The sequence below is a fragment of the Condylura cristata genome, unplaced genomic scaffold (assembly GCF_000260355.1).
Source record: "Condylura cristata isolate star-nosed mole 26May11 unplaced genomic scaffold, ConCri1.0 scaffold00001, whole genome shotgun sequence".
NCBI classification, from domain to species: Eukaryota; Metazoa; Chordata; class Mammalia; order Eulipotyphla; family Talpidae; genus Condylura; species Condylura cristata.
Window position 1 is genome coordinate 12,599,224 of NW_004567102.1, and position 15,904 is coordinate 12,615,127.

Sequence of the window (15,904 nt, forward strand, 5' to 3'; positions counted from 1 at the left end):
TAGTTTAAGTAAAAAAATGAGAAAGTATTATATGAAAATGACCTTAAACAATTCAGTTTTTCAATTTGGTTTTGACAGTATTTGCTTAGTAAAAGATAGAATGTTGTTCATTTAATTAAGGCAAATTTCACATTCACAGCTGAACTATATTGGGGACAAGTGGAATGTCAGGGACTCCACTCACATCCTTCTTTGACTTTGGGTGAAACTCATAAAGCAAGACCATTCTGCAGGGGAGGTCTAGCTGCCTGAGATGCCTTATCTGTCAGTACATATGGGATTCCTGAGGAGTAAGATGCTAACATCATTGCATTGTTATAGTGGAGTCTGGGAAATGGGTTTTGATTTCTGGCTCTTTTAAATGATAGGGGTACCTATGCAAGCCACCATTCAACTTGACAGATGTTGAACATCTAGTTAAGAACCAGGAATTGAGTTGCACTCTACCAGGCATTTTTGCAAGACACTTGGTCTAGAAAGAAGAGACAAACACGTTAACTGACAAACCATTTAGGCAAAAAAATTATTCTGTAAAAAGTCAAATATTCTAATAATCAGGGAAATTTCATATTGAACACGAGGAGAAGCAAAATGATCTAGAAATATTTTTCTCTAAAATGGTAACTTTAATTAGTTTGTTGCACAGAACAGGCTTCTATCTATCTATGTTCTAAACATATTATTAAGTGATTTGGTTTCAACATGGGGAGATGACTGAGTGGATAGTCCATACAAAAGAAAAGGAAGACCCGAAATGAAATCTGCAGAAATCATTGTATTTTCAGAAAAAGGAAATGGTTTTAGTTTGCCCCGGGGAGGAATAAATGCAAAGGACTAGGAAAAGATTCACTTATGCTATATTAGAGATAGTCCTCACTGTCATTCTGAGAAATGTGGACAATAAAGAATTTGGAAGATTCTTGCCTGGAGCCTAAGAAGGGTGAACATTTCAACAATGAAATGGTGGTATGTAAGAACTCCTGCTTCTTTGCTCACACATAAGCAACCTAATTTTACGAGACAAATGACAGGAAAGGCTATTTTTTTTTTTTTTTAACCTTTACAGATACTGTCCTACAAAACATTTACTTTTTTTTTTTTTTTAACAAGGATTGGGACATGATAGGTGTTCTTTTGCACCTTCATAATCTAAATACAATCACACATTACTTAAAGACAGTTCAGTCAATAATTGAACAGTTATATGATGGCCAGTCCCAGCAGGTTGTGTAATTACATTCTTTGACATTCATACAAGATGAAATTACCTAATGACACTTTCTCAGAAAATTTCCTAGTTGTTAGGTGACACATGACTGCATCACAGTTTTGCCAAATTGTTTTCAGTGAAACATTTGCAAATGTTTAAAGGATGGTTTAAACCAAATATGGAAAGTATTAAGATGCTACTGGTGTTCCACTGGATACATCAGCATAGTACAGGCTTCGAGAAATCCTGTGGATAGAGACAACTGTTTATTCCAATTTTCCAAAGCTTTGTGAACATGGAATCTCTCATGTCCTCTCCCATAAGCATACAAACATCATCATTAGCCATTTAAAGAGGACACAAAAGATAACTAGCTGATGATGGATCATTTCTATAGCAACTGGTTTTTTTTAAAAAAAAAAAAATCAAACTCTGGTTTAAACCTGTGCAAACATTACCAGAACATACCAATGTTATGCATGTGATCTAATCTTTTGCTAAGTAGCATTTTTGATTCAAAGGAATTATTGCCAACAGAAAAATACCTCAACATGCCATGAAAAATCTAGTGGCAGCAAAATTTTACTTCCTTCACATTAAAAATTCTTTACTTCAAAGAAAGAGACTGAGAATTTTTTATATACAACAGAAATGGTTGCTAAATCAACTAAAAAGGCATTTATTTGGCCTTTTGTGGAGAGTAAAGTGCTAAGCATTACAAGGAATACCAGAATTTTAGGAGGTAAGGCTCTTAATACTTAAAAACACAATAAATTCTAAAACTAAAAAGGTAAATGCCTCACCCAGACAGCATTGAAGTAATAAATTCTAATATTCCAATTTATGAATTAGTTAATGAATGACACACACACTTAGAGTAGCATCTAACATATGGTAGGTGTTTAGCACCAGGTGGTGTTTATTATTATTCTGATTACAACTAGTGTGAATTTAGTAATGACTCTAGAAATGATAACTCCCTTATCTACTTTTGCTCCATAGATAATTAAATTATCCTTTTTCCTGAAACCTTTGTTGAAAGAAAAGTTACAGATTGGGACTATATCCAATACTAATTGGATACCAGGTCTGGGGAATTTTTTCAATCAGTATTTGTTGAGAATCTCTCAGCAGGGGACAAGTGTGGAGTACAAAGATGAATGGATGATTCTGGCTCTTAAGGAGCGTACATGGACTGATAGAGGAAATGAAGAACTCAAAGTAGATGACTTCTGAAATTGTTATCACATTAAATGTGATGTGGGGCACAGAGGTGACAGTGACTAGATTGAGGGGGAGGGACATGTCAGAGAGGCTTCTCAGAAGAAGTGAAATCTGAACCAAGGATTAGATACACCAAAGTATTTGCTTACTAAAAATCAGCAACATTGCCCATTTAATGAAGCCAGTTTACATTGAGAAAATAGGACCATGGTTTTTTGGAACACAGTCTAGCATAGAAGGTGAGGGGATCATGGTGCTTCACTGAAGTTTCGGTCTGTACACAGCAGCTGAAAGCAGGGCTGATGACGGAAAGCTCTTTTATCCAAGCCTTGAATGTGCCCTGTGAACACCCACGTTCAGTCATGAGTCTTCCTCCTTTTTCTGTCTACACGCACTCTCTAGAATGTTAAAACAGATCTTGTCCATAAATTACTATCAATATAATTTCTACTCCCTTCCTTGATCCCTGAACTCTAGTTTATTTTTTGTTTGTTTATTTTATTGGCTTCTTGATAGCTCTGCTCACATATCTAAATGGCATCTATATCAAAGCCCTCCCTTAGTCAACAGATAACATAGAACTTTTCACTTTGCCACTAAAATAGTCTTTCTTCCCTTGGTTTTCCTGTCACAGAAAATGGTAGCAACATTGCCCATTTGCTAAGGTCAAAACTTTTCAAAAAATGATCCATAATTCATCCCTTTTTCTTTTGATCAGTACACTAAATCAGATTCACTGTTTGTTTCTATAAGTGAAGTGTTATTGGAACATGGCGTCATTCAATTGTCTTCATGTCATCTATGGCTGTTTTCACATTACTGGCAACAGTCACTTTTTTCCATGAAGCCTAAAAATTTACTATGAAGCTTAAAAATATATTATCTGGCTTTATACAGATAAAGCTTGTCAATCTCTGACTAAGAGGAAGGAAGGGGACAAGGTGTTGTTTTGATCCTCACTGTACCTACTATTATGCAAAAGTTCAGGTTTTATCCCAGTGTTTGAATTTTACATATACCATGAGTTCTGCGTGGGCTTCATCACACATGTCTTTTATATAACCAGATCAAGTGGTCAGTGACTTAGTACAGTATCAATGTAGGCTATTTTGCATGAAAAATACAAAGTATATCCTCAGGAAAGGAAATAACTTTGTTGGAATACACACTGCTAACATGGTCTTCGGATAACATACACAAACCAGAGGGCATGTGGAAAGGATAATTCCAAGGAAACCAATTTCCTGATCCTTAACCTCTACATTTATTCTTTTGTGAAGTGGTCTACTTCAAAAAAGACCACAGTGAATGTCTCTCCCTACCTCCTTAACAGCCATTCCTCACTTCATAATGAGAAGTTTGCCTTTCAGCCAGTTTGACATTTACTCTGGCGCATTTCCCCTAAGGTACACAAATCTGGTGGGTGCCAAACAAAAGGGTAATTAGAGAATGTACAGTACCTAGAAGAGAGGCGCTTGAAAGGAAAACGCCCATGCAAAATAAATGTTTTCTTTAAAGAAAAGAAATATTGAAAGCAGACATGGCTTATTTTCTTTATTTGTCTACCAGCCCTTGCACATGACAGTATATATGTCCCCATATTTGTCAATTTACCCATCTTAGAATTTAAAAATGAGATCAGTGCCATTGCAACACATAATAACACGTCTATTTGAATTGAAAAAGTTAAACAGATTTTTTTTCTGTTAGAAAACAAGACAGATTGCTTGCTGATAAATTTGATAAACACTGATTTTGGGAGTAGACTATGTATGTGGATACCATTTTCAATAACTAAATAAGCAGTCTATCTTTGCTATTTATATATTTTAAATAGACAAAAGGCCTATGAATAATGTACCAGCAATGATCTTCCTTTTCAATTACTGAAATGCAGGATAACAAGTTTTACACAACAAATTCAAAATACTTAAGGGGGATCCATAATTCCTTTCTTTTTTAGAGTATACTTAAGTGGAGGGGGAAAAAAAGAAAAGGCAGGAAAGAGAAAAGAAAACTACTTCTAAAGGCATATATCAAAAGCTGAAATACTGTGGTGACACACAGATAACTGGGGGAGGGTTAGCAGTGGGGGAGGGTAAGCAGGCCTCCTTGGGGAGGTAGAGAAAGGAAACTGGAAATTCTGGCATCTTCCAGGTAAGTAAAACAAGACTGGAGATCTCAAGAGGAGAGAGGGCTCTCCATGTTGGCGCAACAGGTTAAAACACCACATTATGAAGCTCTCCGAAGCCACTGCAGCACAAGTTGTATTCCCAGCCAGGAAGCTGACCCACATAGTGTGACAGACCTCTCCTGACCCATCCTCTGCTCCCCTCAGCAGTGAGCAGTGTATTTCAATAGGTCTGCCTGTTCCTCTTTCCACTCTGTCTCTGGTGAATCCTCCCAGCTACCTCACCTCTGGCATGTACCCCAGTTCTGAAAGCATAAATAAATAAATCTTTAAAAAGAGAGAAAGAGAGACAGACAGACAGAGAGACAGAGACAGAGAGAGCACCCGGCTACATGAAAGATGACTGCAGACCTAGTAGACAATCAATAAAAATTCTCTGTGGGTGATGAAACTTAAGAGCAGGAGCTTTATGCAACTTTATGTCAAATACTCAAGTTTAACTTGATTCTAGAATGTCATTTTTCCTTTTCTTGTCCCGCATTTCAAGTGTTTTGTAAAGTCAGCTCACTCATAACTTTAAGTTAGCTCTTAGGGAAATAAAGATCTAGGTGATATGTAGTGCTAGCCAATCCTATATGAAAAAGAAGCAAAGCTTGGTGAAGGGAAAAAGAATGAAACTGAGAAATCAGAGGATAGAAGAACCGTCAAAAGAAAGCTAAAAGATATCCAAGTCCTTATCTCATGCCACCTCCCCCAATGTTCCCTTTCAAATTCCCGAAAACTCCAGATTAGGGGTCACACCAATTTCACCCTTAGGTTGAAAGCCAATGTGGCTCCAGCAAGGTATGCCCCTTGACAAAATGGGCACTACAGATAAATGAGTAGGAACTTACATTCAGATTCTAAATCTCATTTTCAAAAAAAGTTGTTTCTCTGAAAAATTCTGCTTAGAGCATTTATACTGAACAAGTTTACCAAACAATCTTTTTCTTGTTTTTCTATTTCACCTTACCACAACCAAAGGATACAGAAAATAAGTTATTTTCTACTTGATCTCAAATAAGAAAGAATAAAATAAACTAAAATAGATGACTACCAAGGATTCAGGTTTGCTTTTGAAATCAGATCTTTGTGACTCTGAAGTGACTGAACAATAAGAACATAGGCTTGATTCTGGCCCTAAAAAGACTAGGACTTTTTTTTTTTTTTAAAGATTTATTTATTTGTGCATACAGAACTGGGGTACAGGCCAGAGGCTCAGGGGCAGCGAGAGGCTTCACCAGAGACAGAGTGGGGAGCAGAACAGGCAGATGGACGAAGTACACTGCTGAGGGGAGCAGCGGGCGGGTCAGGAGAGGTCTGCCACGCCATGTGGTCACCTCCGGGGCAGGCGGGAATCGAACTCATGCGGAAGCGGCTTTAGATTCTCAGTGCAGTGCTTTAACCCGCTGCACCACCAGGGAGGGCCCAAGACTAGGACTTTTAAACCTCTTTTTTTTTAAAAGTTTTTTTTTTTATTTTTTAAATTAAAAAAACAACTGAATATAAAATCCCAAAGTGTTTTGTACTATGTAATATAGACAAAAAAGCACCCTTTAGGTTGAATGTAAAGGTTAACATTTATTGTGACAAATTGTGACAAACCTCTAGACCCTAGGTGCAGTACCCCAGCCAAGGCTGCCAAGCAGCTTTCTGAAAGTTAAAAACTTTTGTGTCCCTGCAAATGCCCCACTTGACCTGGTACATTCAGTACACAGGGCCAGCCAATCCCAAATGCCAAGCCATCTTGGCCTCTCTACTTATTTTCATGTTGCTTCTCAAACAGGGCTGACAATGTAGCACCATTCGAGAGGTATTTTCTATTTTCTCCACCTTGTTCTTTAATCTTTATCCTATAAAAGTTTGCTGCTTTTTGTCCTTCTGTCCCATTTTCCAGTCTTCCAAAAGGAGACTGTCTCTTTCGCAAACTACTGTTTTATCACCTTAATAGTCTTGATTTTTTTTTTTTAAACAACATGTGTAAGAGATGTAGACTATACTTGGGAAACAGCTATTTGGATAAAATATTTTTAGTTTTTCAAATCACAATGTGATATTGGAAAAATTAGGTAGTATTCTTGAACTAGACAAAGAAAAAGAAAAGGAACTATGCTAAGTTTTCAAACATCTTTGGAGACCTTTCTTATTATAACTCTTAAAGACGGCTCTGTGCCCATACTGTGCATATTTCAATGCACATCTGTGGTTTGTTCTTCCAGAGTTTTGACTCTAAAATTAGAAGGCTTTGCTTGGAAGAATGCCAAGGTAATCATCAAAAGGGCTAAAGCCTCACAGAGACCATCCAGCACAGAAGACAGCAAGGGAACAAGCTCTGGTTGATTTGGAGTAAGAGTGGGAAACCATCTGTTTATCTCAGCATAAATGCAACAGAAGTCAAACCAAATCTCAGGCTATCTGAAACCAAATAAAAGGATTACTCTTGCATTCAGAAATAGAAAAAAAATGCTAAAATATTATCCATAGCTTAGGGATTCCACGGGCATGATAAAAAGCCTGGTGTAATACACAGAAGCTATATATTATATTTGTTAAGAATCTAAAATAGATTGAAATTCTATTACTTCCGCCACTTATTCACTCAGTATAAATTTGCTTCTGTCATGTGCTATGTAAACACAGGTGCTATAAGAGATAGGGTGAGAATAATACTAATTTACTGGCCACCTCGTGTCACAAACACTTCAGACCACTACATTTATTCTGCATCAGTGCCTTGCCAGTTATCAAGTCTCAGACTGGTTAGTGCACAAGGAGACAAGCCAGAAAGAGGCAAAGTGGCATTCAAAGCTATGAGTGCACATTGAAAGTCCTTCTTCTGTTTACTCGGTCCCATTTCTTCCCATAAGAGGAGGCAGGAATAAGTCCCTGCCTGAAGGAGTTTGACACAGGAACACAAAATAAGATCTAGATATAAAGAACTGTAATGAAAGCTTCAAAGGAGAGGATTTCAGTGTCACTGTGTTCATCCCCACTCACCTGGCTGCAGCTGTAGCTAAGCCTCAAAGAATGAGTGGAATTCATGGGAAAAGAAAGAAAAATAACTTAAAATCCAGAATTAATCATAAAAATATGATTCCTTGCTTTTAAAAAGGGAACATGTCTCACACAGAATTGCTGAAGTCTGTCTGTCTTACTGAGAGACGGCTTCTCTGGACCCTTAATATTATTTATTTATTCATTTTTATATTTATTTTCTTACATTATTAATTTTTGGACAGTATTTGATATCTCTCACATACACTTAGTAATTACATAAAGTATTAAAATTCTGTTTCTATAGTACTGATGTAACCAATAATTTAGGGGAAAGAAACTATGCTTTCACAGTAAAGAGATAATCTTAGGTATTTGCTGAGTCCTCCAGATCTTTTTAGATGAAGTTCAGGGGAGGCTGAGTGAGAAGGTGAGGCTGAATACTAAGGAGGCCTTCGCTTCCCATAAACCTGTAGGACAGGTGTACTTGTGCTCAGGGAAGGATTAACAGAAGCAAATAACAGATTCCCACTGAAATTTACAGTGCAATGAAATTTACAGTGCACCCCTATACATGCTACCACATCCTCCCTTACTTTTGAAGGCAAAGATTCTCAGTTTTCTTTGCTTTCCTAAATCATGAAGTAAATTTCCCTTCACAGAGGTTGTCTTTTCATATTCAAAGAAATGCTTGATAAAATATTTAAAATGGGCCCTCCCTGGTGGCGCCAGGTTAAAGCACTGCACTAAGAAGCTAAAGCCATTTCTGCATGAGTTCGATTCCCACCTGCCCCGGAGGTGACCACATGGCAAGGCAGACCTCTCCTGACCCGCCCGCTGCTCCCCTCAGCAGTGTACTTCATCAATCTGCCTGTTCTGCTCCCCACTCTGTCTCTGGTGAAGCCTCTCACCCTCCGCATCTCTGGCCTGTACCCCAGTTCTGTACGAATAAATAAATCTTTAAAAAAAAAAAAAACTTACAATGAAGGTGTATGCACAGGTCATAATACCGTAAAGAAGAATGACTCTAGGATAACAATGCATGTGGTCAAGGTTAAAAAGAAACTAGTGCAACAACTTCAAGCAATGATTTTTACCAAAATATGGTTTAAAAACATGTTTTCAAATTTCATGTGAATTTTTTTAAAAAGTAAGAGAACAAAAAAAAAAGTAAGAGAACATTAGAAGTTAGTGTTTACTTTGACTGGTATTTAGGAAAATTGTATAGTAGCTTTGAACAATATATAGCATTAATTCTGTAATCAAAAAAGATAAACTCATGCCATTTGCAACAACATGGATAGAGTTAAAAGGGATTACGCTAAGCAAAATAAGTCAGAAAGAAAAAGAAAAATATTAGATGGCCTCACTTATAGGGGAAATATAGGAAAACCTAATAGAGCATCAGGAAAAAGACAAAACTTGGAAGCAAAACATAGATCTGAGGCACATTGCAGGGAAGGGGAAGAGGGGTCAAAACAGAGGAGAGTTGAGCACAGGGCCCATAGTGATATAGTGATGGGTAATGGGTGCTGTGGTGTGGGAGAACTATGGGGACTATACCTGAGGAGAGAAATCAATGACTGTATAAAAATGGATAAGAGTGTACAAAAAATTTAAAAAAAAATAAAGGAAAAAATACATATAGTATTCCTAAGATCTACTGAAAAATGATAAAGCAATGATTAGAAATTACTGTCAGAGAACAGACTAGTTCTATGTCATATTTTCTCAACTAGAGACATCAATAGAAGCTTTTTAAAAAAGAACACAGACAAAACCAATGAGAAATAGTAAAGAACTTAGAGTATGGGGTTGTGGGGAGAGCATCTTATACTTCTCCCTACACTTCAGCAATTCAAAAAACTTCAATATCATAAGTAATGCTAAAAATTGCTATTTAAAGAAATTATGCCTCTACTTTATTCCAGGAATAATTTCTTGTATATGTACAAATTGCTGTTTCGTTCTCAGAGGAAATCTACATTCACTGGAAGAGGTTAGCATGCCTCAAATGCAGTAAGTAGATAAAGTGTCCTGATGTAGATAATGTCATTTACAATAGGCCCTCTATAACACATGACCCTATAAAATCACTTACAGGAAAAAGAATGCACTGGTTACAGATTTCTGGAAATTTTTAGTGAGATGAAATTTTGGTGATTTGTCTCCTAAGTAAGAACAGTAATAAGTTCCTTCCTATAATTTTCTTTTAAATTGAAAAGAATTCTGTACAACAAACCTTTGATTATTATAAAGGAAAATTAATTCTAAATTTTGGATAAATGATAGTTGCCTTCTCCAGAAAAGGGACAGGGTTCCTAGACTCAATGTCCTATGTGTTGCCCTCTTGGAGGGACATGCTGGCCATGGAGGATAGATGTCCACCATGAGGCTGATCTAGATAACACTTCTCTATGCAAGGAAAAGTGCTGCTGCACCCAGTGCTTGACTGCCTTGTTTATCTTGGTGACTCCAATAGTAAGATGTAATGGGCAGAAGTGTTCAAATGTCCCCACCCCACCCCAGGATTGATAGTCAGCCCATCATACTCTGTTTTGCACCTATTAAAAGTATTACCAGCAGGGCCCTCCTGGTGGGTCAAAGCACAGCACTGAGAAGCTAAAGCCACTTTAGCATGAGTTCAATCCCCGCCACAGAGGTGATCCACATGGCGCAGCAGACCTCTCCTGACCTGCCTACTGCTCCCCTCAGCAGTGTACTTCACCCACTGGCTGTTCTGCTCCTCACTCTGTCCCTGGCGAATCCTCTCACCGCCCCTGCACCTCTGGCCTGTACCCCAATTCTGTTTGTATAAGTAAAAACCTTTAAAAAATAAAAAAGGATTACAAGCAATACATTTTTGGAAATATATCCTCCTCCACTTCTTCAGTGTGATATTCATAACAGAGTAAATATGAAAAAGCCAGTGATAACAATGAGAAAGATACCAAAGGCTACAATGTTGCTTAGAACAGGTTATTACAACTGATGGAAGATAAGGAGGTAGGAGTCAACAGATGGGCCACTCCCACTCTTTCTTCTGTCATATACACATTTAAAAATACCCCGAATCCCATTCAATCATTTTAAGCAAAGTTTAATGCCATTATTCCAAGTAAATATCGTAAGAGTTCTTCAGAAACAATACCTCATTTTATTTTCAGAAATACTTCTCTCATACATTGAAAACAGATTATCAGTTTCTCTAGCTATTCTATTTATTGTAATATAAAAGTCTTCTTCAGAATCATGTCGCATTTTTCAAGGAATAGTGGACATAACACAAATTACAATAAGTAGAGACAAGAGATACTAACTTAAAAGACAATAGCAAGTAGATAATAATAGTAGGCAGATAATAAAATTATTAAGTAAAAATTTGATCTTTCAATGCCCTTTATTTACAAACTGTGTATCATTCTGAATGTTTAGAATGTATTCTGTGGAGAGATTTGACTCAACCTCATGATCTTTATCGCACTATTTTCAAAAGAGAAAGAAAGATTAACCAAATGCCTAAGTAATTCTCCTATAGGACACTATGAAAAGAACTGTCAGAAAGAAAAATACTGAGGATAAACAAGACAGATTAAAAATGACATGAAGGGGTGAGATAGTGAAAAGACTTAATGAAAAAGCAACAGCAGAGAAAGGGCTTGTATCCTTTTGAAAATCTGCACAGAGATATCAAGAGATGTACAGCTTCCAAGGTACCTCTCGTACATGCTGAAGCTAGGCAATAAAGGAGAGACTGATTCCACAGAACCTCCTGAGGTGGAGTGGCAGAACATACATTTCAGGGGTTAAAAGCAGAACACAGTGGGGAAAACTGTGAATGGTATTTAACTGCAAAAAGCATCTAATTACGGGCCCTCCCTGGTGGCGCAGTGGGTTAAAGCACTGCATTGAGAAACTAAAGCCACTTCCGCATGAGTTCAATCCCCGCCTGCCCCGGAGGTGACCACATGGCATGGCAGACCTCTCCTGACCCGCCCGCTGCTCCCTCAGCAGTATACTTCCTAGATCTGCCTGTTCTGCTTCCCGCTCTGTCTCTGGTGAATCCTCTCACCCTCCGCATCTCTGGCCTGTACCCCAGTTCTGTATGAATAAATAAATAAATCTTTAAAAAAATAAATAAAGAAAAAATAAAAAAAGCATCTAATTATGTACCTCTGTTTTTTAGCTAAAATAAAAACAAGAAAAGAAAGTCATAATGGTAGGTTAATGGAATGATATATACATCAAAAAGGAAACAAAATTTCAAATATATTTATATTCATATAGGTAATACATAAGTATGTAGTTTAATGTTACAGTGAAATATGAATAAGTTTATTTTCTTTTTCAGCTCTTTGGGTACAGCAATGCTTGTGTATATTGGGAATAGACAAAACCTTACAGGAAGAGATCTAGGAAAAAAGTAACTTCTCTTTATCAAAACATAAAACAAAGATTGGTGGAACTCTAACTGTATGTATTTTTAAATAAACGGAATAAAGAAGATGAACATTTGTCTTGGTCAGTGCATCGTTATTTCAGTAAATGATTGTGTTATCTTTTAAAATAGTCCATAGTTCACACAAGCATGAAGTTTCATGAGCAAGCAGAGAAGAGTTTACTGCTCTTAGCCTGCTTCTTTGGAATCTGCAAGCAAGGGGAGCCATGAGTATACAGATAGATATACAGATACAAAGGTACATAGTTACAGCTATACAGTGTATTCATATTTACTAAAATACATCAATATGTTTATATAGTAAAAATGATCACATACATATTAGAAAATACATTATTTATAATGTATCGACGTTTTCATTTTTCTATGCAATACCTGAATACTGTGTTTCAACAGCAGCCTGACAACCATCTCAGAGGAGAAAAATGTTGAGATTTTTGCTTGCTTTGCCTCCCTTGTAAGTAGGACATTACCATGAAAATAAGACTTTGCTAATTATATCAACCAAGCCAGACTTTGGAAGAGGAGTTAGTGATGTAAAGAAAGGGAGACTAAAATCATTTCCTCTGGCAGCAACTGCTGTTTGATAAATGAAGCGCCTGGGGTCACCTGTCACTCAGCATCCTGTGTTAATGGCCACCTTGCACTGGCCTTCCTGGGCATCTCGCTTGCTACACCCATTTCATAGCCTGACCTGCGCACTGTTCCCGGCTTTGGATCCTTCAAATCTAGATATCCAAACCTCAAGAACTTAGAAGTTCTGTGAACTCCCTGACAAATTTTTAATATATTTGGTTTTCTTGTATTATCAATTTGTCAGTCATTTACTAATCTATGTAACTTTGGAATTATATTACATTTATTGTTCTACTAAATCAGTGCTAGTTAAGTTCTGCTTTTTTTTTTTTTTAAGGTTTATTTACTTATACATACAGAACTGGGGTATAGGCCAGAGGTGCAAGGGGTGAGAGGATTCGTCAGAGATAGAGTGAGAAACAGAACAGGCAGACTGACTAAAATACACTGCTGAGAAGAGTGGTGGGTAAGACAGGAGAGGTCTGCTGTGCCACGTGGGTCACCCCATTGGCCAGGAATCAAACTCGTGCTGTAGTGGCGTGAATAGCTTCATAGTGCTGTTCTTGAACCCGCTGTGCTACCATGGAGGGACCAAGTTCTACTTCTCTTAAGATACTTCTAAGATAATTATTGGAGTAATTAAAAGGACCAAAGTAGAAAAAAAAAAGCAGCAGGGACAAGTTCCAGTTATGAGGGCAGTGAATGGGAGCATAGCTGGGAAAGGGGTGTGATCGCCACTGACGGCCAGAGGGGGTATACTAAGAAGAGTCGACACATCAACCAGAATTTATGCTATGACCAATGTGCAATGAACTTTTTACATCTGCAATATCAGTAGAAGCAGAAGGTCAGGTGAAAAGAAAAGTCTGACGGCCATGACCTAACAGGTTCTTTTTTGCAGTGGAAACTAGGATGGATGAGGCATGATTGGTCAAGAGGAGGGGAACATTTCAGTGGGAAAGGATGCCACAGCATCTTTTCTTTTTCATATATTTTCTCAAAATATGGTGGGTCTGGTTATTCAGTTTTGTTAGAAATGTGTTCATATTCCTTTTGGGGTAAAAAAGGCCACCAATGATGGTGATCTCAGAGGACTCTCTGAAGGCAGTGAAGGCACAGCACCAGCCTCTGGCTTCACCCAGCTCGTCCTTTAGATATTTGCTTGTTTAACTTCTGACCATTTTCAAGTCTTTGTTCAAATCTTACCGTGCCAATAAGGTCTCCACTGATTCATTCAACTATTTAGAGTTTCTGGCACTCCTGATTCTCCCTACTCTGCTTCTTTTTACTTTTTAGGTAGCATGTATTACCATCTGATGTTTCTGGAGTTGATGCATTCATTATATTGACTGTTGACTGTGGTCTCTCTTACCAGAATGCAAGCACCAAAAGGAAAGTAATCCTAGCTTTTTCCGTACATCCCAAACTCTTCACACAGGCTCAAAAAATATTTGTAGAATGAATGAAAGAATGAATATGGCTGGGGTAGCAAAAGCAATGGGGGAGAGGGCTAGCAGAGATGAGATTATAGAGATGCCAAGGAGCCTCCGAGGTCACATGAATAGTTTAGGTTTTATTCTGGAGGTTAATTTAGCATGATCTGACAGAAGAGGAAGGAGCCAGTAGAGGAAGAAAAGTTGAACCTAATATGGATTCGTGATTAATGGGATACAGTCTAAGAGATAATTAGAAGCACTGGGATCCATATGTTTAGGTGGCCTTGGTCAAAAGAAGATATTCAGTAAGTTAAGTTGATCCTATACTCAACCACAAGCCTGAACCTTTTCATGGTATTTATTATCATTTCCAATTATTGTATTTGGGTAAATTTTATTGTTCTGAGAGAGAGATGTTTCAGAAAGCAATTTGGTGACACTATCATGAGATGTGTAGTTTAGAAAATATTTTTTCTAATCTACAAGCTTACTTGTGTGTAGATGCTTATAAAGGTATAAAAATGAAATAATGCATAGTATTGTAAATGTCACGTAGAGTAGAGAAAATGAAGAGTGATTTTAGGGGTTACTAAAGGCCTACCTAGTTAGGTTATTATTCTGCGTACAAAGACGGGTTATACCACAAGGCCTTGGTATCTGGTTCAGGTGAATAAACATTGTTCCAGGATGACATAGGTCACATAACTAAAGGTGGACTGTAGGAGGATGGACACAGAAAAAACTTGAAATGTAATTAAGCTGGAAATTGGATCTAAGCATCTTAATTTAGGCATTCTCAGTAAAATTTTGAAACAAGATTTACTGCTTTTAAAATAATCTCGGGTAATAGACAAACTTTGTTCAACCATTTACTAGCTGTGTGGTCTTGGGTAGGTTACCTAATTGATACTCTGTCTCCCTCATGATTAAAATGGGGTAAATATTAACATTTAGGCAGGATGATTTAAGGATTAAGTCAGTAAGAAAAACAGAGCCAGGCACAGCACTTAGTAAATGCAAGTTGTGTGTTAGCTGTTATTGTTGCATTTATTTTTATCCTCTAGAACAATATTAAAACACACATAGTCTTGTGACATATTTATGTTATATTTTAGCCCCCTTAGAAATATAGTTATTTGATAAAAAAATTTTATTTATTCCTGAAAATATTCAAGAAAACCATGTTATTTCAAAAAGCAACACTAATATTTGGAAGTAGAAAAACTTAGTCAGAATAGTTATTAATTTCATGATGGGGAGATTACAAAATTTTGTACTATAAGTTATACCAGTCTAACCACAGCTAAGATTTAAAAAACAGTTATGGTTTGACTGCATTGTGCTGTCTGTTTTATATTTGTAATATCTTCCTGATATCAAAATGAGATGCAAGTTTTTATTTTGCATTTTTACAAAGAGAAAACAGGCTTAAAGAATTTGGTAATATGAATAAAGAGAAACCATTAGAAAGTGTCACAAGCAGGTTTGAACCCAGGCAATTTGATCTCTGTTTTCAAGATTATTATAGGCAATTAAAATAATGTGTGATGATTTGCAAATTACAATTTAAAACAAAATGACATTTTCAGGAATTATATCCCCAATCTTTGTAACAAAGCAAAGTATTCTTTATCAAATTCTCGAAGATTTGATAATGCATATTTCACCTAAAGTTAAGGTATAAAATAAAATGGAGAAGAAGATGCTTTACAGAGTTCAATGACCTAGAGAAATGTGAGCATTCATTTTCATTCATCAACAATCTTGGTTTGGGCCTGAGGTTATTCCATGTCTCAACATTTCCCTTAAATGTTATTAATGTCAGTTATTTACAT

General features: G+C 37.0%; 1 protein-coding gene across 1 annotated transcript in view; it reads right to left on the reverse strand.

Annotated features, from left to right (window-relative positions):
• The window catches only part of LOC101619571 (24-hydroxycholesterol 7-alpha-hydroxylase), a 66,489-nt gene that overhangs the window by 25,332 nt on the left and 25,253 nt on the right, over window positions 1-15,904 (reverse strand). The gene's annotated exons all lie outside the window — the stretch shown is intronic.